Source organism: Bos indicus, chromosome 11 (genome assembly GCF_029378745.1).
Source record: "Bos indicus isolate NIAB-ARS_2022 breed Sahiwal x Tharparkar chromosome 11, NIAB-ARS_B.indTharparkar_mat_pri_1.0, whole genome shotgun sequence".
In the NCBI taxonomy this organism is placed as follows: domain Eukaryota; kingdom Metazoa; phylum Chordata; class Mammalia; order Artiodactyla; family Bovidae; genus Bos; species Bos indicus.
In genome coordinates, this window is record NC_091770.1 from 94,786,195 (window position 1) to 94,790,953 (window position 4,759).

The following is a 4,759-nucleotide window of genomic DNA, read 5'->3' on the forward strand; positions in this document are numbered from 1 at the left end:
AAGCTGTCCCAGGGACTCTCAAAGATGAAAGGCATCCACTGTAAGGCTGGGCTCCCTACCAGCCTCTTATGGGCCTTCGCTGCTAGCCTCCGGGCTGCCTCTCCACTCTGCCCAGAGGTCAAATAAGCCAAAGTCTGTTTTTTCCCATCTTTTCACTCTGCCCCTGGACCAAGGAGAGTCTGACAAGCCTGGAGCTGCCACTTTCCGGCTGTGTGTTCCTGGGTAAGTGGATTTCCCTCTCTGAGAATAGTGGTTAAGGAGGTGGGTTCAAGTTCCTTCCTAGCTGTAAGGCCTGGGGTAAGTTTCTTGTGAGACTCCACCTCCTTATGTGGAAAACGGGAGAAATAATTACCAATGTGATTTTTGCAAAGGACAAAATAGATGATGAATGGAATACATTTGCCTAAAGCCTGGCACACAGCACTCAATAACAGAGGGCGGTTGCCTTTGCCTTTTAGCTAGGAAAGGTTTTTATTAGAAGTAAAGGAGGGACTTCTCTGGTGGTCCAGCAGTTAAGAATCTGCTTGCCAATGCAAGGGACAGGAGTTCAGTCCCTGGTCCAGGAAGACCCCACATGCCGCAGAGCAACTAAGCCAGTGTGTCCCAACTACTGAGCGTGCACTCCAGTGCCTGCCACCCACAGCTGCTGAAAGCCGGGCGCCCTAGAGCCCGTGCTCCGCAATAAGAGAAGCCACCACAGTGAAGCGTGTCCACCACGACAAAGAGTAGCCCCCTGCGCGCCACAACTACAGAAAGCAACGTACAGCAATGAAGACCCAGCTCAGCCAAAATATACATAAATAAAATAACATAAAAAAGAAGTAAGGGAAATGTCAGCTTTGGTTGTTTTCACTGGGCTGAATACGCGTAATATAAAAGTGATCATTTTAACTGTTTTACCTGTACAATTCAATGGCATTAAATACATCCATATTGTCGCACAACCATCCCTGCCATCCTTCTCCACTCTCTCATCTTCCCAAACTGAAACTCTGCACTCACTAAACAGTAACTCCCATTCCGCCTCCCCCAGCCCCTGGCAGCCACCGTTCTAGTTTCTGTCCTGGGTACCAGGCGGCATTTTAGGCACCTGCTCCAGGTACCTCATACAAGTGGAACCACACAGTATTTGTCCCTCTGGCAGTGGCTTACAGACTTCATTCAGCATAATGTCCTCAGCATTCACCCATGTTGCAGCACGTGTCAGAATTTCCTTCCTTTTAAAGACGGAATAATATCCCACTCTATGTATATACCGTGTTTTGCTTATCCATTCATCTGTCGGTGGACACGGGCTGCTTCTATGTTTTGGCCACTGTGAAAATCCTGCTATGAACAGGAGTGTACAGAGGTATCTGTTTGAATCTCTGCTTTCAATTCTCTTGGATGTGTACCTAGGAGTGGAATTGCCAGATTTATATGGTAATTCTATGTTTAATTTTTATAGAGTGTGTTTTAAGGCCTCCATTTCTTGAACTTAAATGGAGGCACCATGGCCAGAGAGGGGCTCCTTCTCCACCCCTCCTCCCTCTGCCCACCATCTGGCTTTGGTGCCCAACTCAAGCCTCCTCTGAGTTATGCTGACTTGTATTGTGCTGGGTATAGAAACTGGTGTGTTTCTGGCCCTCCATTGACACATGGCATCCAGCCATCCCTTATAGGGCAGCTCTTGCCTCTGGCTTCCACTTCAAAGAGGAATTTAGGGGCCCCCTCCTGTTTGATAGAGCTCCCTAGATGAAGCTAAAGCACTGCCGCCTTGGCTCAGCACCATTAGGCGGATTACCTCTTCCTGCTGACAGCCCAGGGGACCCCCACCCCAGGGCATCGGTGTCTCCACAGCGCCACTGGCTTTCAGGGTCTGCGCCTCAGCAGGTTAATGCCCTGGTCGCAGATATGAATTTTGGGACCAGACAGATCTGGGCTGGAGACCTGACTCTAGCAGTTGCTGGTTCTATGACTTTGAGAAAGCCACTTCTCCCTTCCGAGCCTCAATCTCCTCATCTATAAAATGGGGGCAGTAATAGACTCTGTGAATAGGGAAATTGAGCTAAGGCATGGAAATCCCTGAGCCTTCTGCCTGGCACAGAGCAAATGGTCGGTAAATGGAGCTGTCATGGCCGTAATCTTCACCTGGTCAGGCAGGAGACCAAAGGAGGCAGAGCTTCCAGATGGAGGGGGCAGGGTTGGGATGACAAAGCACCTCTGAGCGGGCCTCAAGGTCCCAGCTGAGGACACTTGCGAGGAGACTCCAGGTTGGCGAAGCCCAACTCCTTTCCTCCCCATAGGTCTATCTTTTCTTTCTCTTTTTTTAATTTTATTTTCGGCTGTTCTGGGTCTCCGTTGCTGCTTAGGCTTTTCTTTCGTTATGGTGAGTAGGGGGCTACTTCGTAGCTACTTCGTGGTGTGTGGGCTTCTCCCTGCGGTGGCTTCTCTTGTTATAGAGCACAGTCTCTAGGGAACGTGGGCTCACTAATTGCAGCTCCCAGACTCTATAGCACAGGCTCGATAGTTGTGGTGCACAGGCTTAGTTGCTCCGTGGCATGTGGGATCTTCCCGGACCAGGGATCCAACCTGTATCTTCTGCATTGGCAGGTGGATTCTTTACCACAGAGTCACTAGCGAAGCCCCCAGGGGCCTATCTTAATTTAAATTCCCTTTCCTTATTATGAGTTGAAGTTGGGGAAGGGAGTGTGCATTTATGGAATATCACTATTGTGCCTTATTGTGTCTCATGGAAAAAGTGTCATCCTTACAACTTTATCATTCTTTGATTGAATAGAAGAATTTTTGTGAGAAAATTGGCATTTATGAGAAAAATGTCATCAAAATGGGCATGTACAGGAGGCAGCGATATGGAAGTTGCCTCCTCATCTCTCTTTAAATCACTGTATTTGAACAGGACATTAGTGTTCACATGATTCTGTCACATGCTGCGTGGGTCACCTTGACCCACTTTACAGATGGTGACACTGAGGCTCTGAGGTGTGAAATGGGCCCCACAGAGGACTGGAGTTGGAAATAGCTCTTTCGGTTTTAATGGATTGCCATTATGGGATGACATAATGGGTTGAATGGTGACTTCCAAAAGGATACGTTCATGTCCAGGAACCAATGAATATGACCTTATTTGAGGGGAAGAAATGGGTCTGCAGATGTAATTAAGTTAAAGATCTTGAGCTGAAGTCCTCTTGAATAACACAGGTGGACCTTAAATCCAATGGCAAGCGTCCTTAAAAGAGGCAGAAGACGAGAAGACACAGAGGAGGAGAAGGTGGAATGCCTTGAGCCAGCAGCAGCTGCAAGAGGCAGGCAAGAATTCTCCCCTACAGGCTTCAGAGGGAGTTTGGCCCTGCTGACACCTTAACTTGAGACTTCTAACCTCCAAAACTGTGAGAGAAGAATTTTCTGTTAAGTCACCCAGTTTGCATTGATTTGTTATGGCAGCAGTAAGAACCTAACGCACTGGTGGTGACAGGACCCCCTAGCATGGCCTGCTCTTCAACATAAGCCCTCTTTGGCACGACCACTCCAGCCTCCCCTCTGGCCTCCTTGCCGCCAAGCTCACTCCCTTCAGTCCCTCTGCTGCACTGTGACTGCCAGAGGGATGTTACTAAAATACATCACAGCATTGCATTCCTGTTTGAAGCCTATCAGCTAGAACTGTCTGTTCCAAGTGACAGAAAACCCAACCCAAACTGGCTTACACAAAAAGGAAATTTATTGGCTTATGAAACTAAAAAAGGCCAGGAGCTAGGGCTAGCTTCATCTTGGCTGGATTTGGGGCTCAAACAATGTCGCTGGGACTCATTTTGCTCTGTCATGCTGCCTTCTGCTCTGTTGGCTTTGGTTTCAAGCTCTGCATGGCAGTGAGATGGTGGCAGCAGCCCCAAACCCTGCATCCTGTTAAATTAGAGACCAGCAGAAAGGTTCAAAGACCTCTGTCAAGTCCTCAGGCCCAAGTACTGGATTGGCTCTCATTGGGCCTGCTTAGCCATCCTTCAACCAATCACTGTGGCCACAGGAATAGAATGTGCTGATTGGCTTAGGTCTAGGTCACATGTTCCTTCCTCTGGCCTCAAGGTGGAGTTGCCTCTATTAGAACCACATGGACTGACTGGGAGGGAAGAAGGGATATAAAGGGGAAGATGCAATCCCAAAAGACAAGTCCCACCTCAAGTATAGCAAATGAATGCTGAGCAGCCAAAACAAAACAAACAACAAAAACTCCCCCCAAAAAGCAAACACCAGTGAAGAAGAGTAAATGTCCACTCGGATGCTCTTCACTGGTTCTGCCAAGACACGTCAAGATCTCAATCTCTGGTCTCCAGCCTCACCTCAATTCCAATTTGCTTGACAACTCCAGGCTCTTTACTCTGTCATCCTATCCAACTGTCCATTCCTAGCCTGGCTATGCCTCTATGCCCTTGTCTCTCGTCCTGTTCTCTTTCCATCTGCCTGTCTCTCTTTCTCCTTATCTCTTTCTGCTGGACTCCTTTCTCCTGTGTCCTCTGGCATGTGTCTGACCATGTCTCCTGGATGTCTATTTCCTTCCTGGCCTCTTCCCCGATCCTTAGTTATTTGCAAAGTCCAGAAATGTGCCTGGAACCTCTAGCTTTTTCATCAGACTGAGAGAACCCCTCGAAGGCAGGGCAGCCTTTGGGCTTCTCGGCCAGGACTCCCTCCTATTCTGTGAGCCTCCTCCCGGCTCCCTTTCTCGGCAGGGCCTCTCTGCCCTGCCCAGGGTGGCAGGAACCCTCAG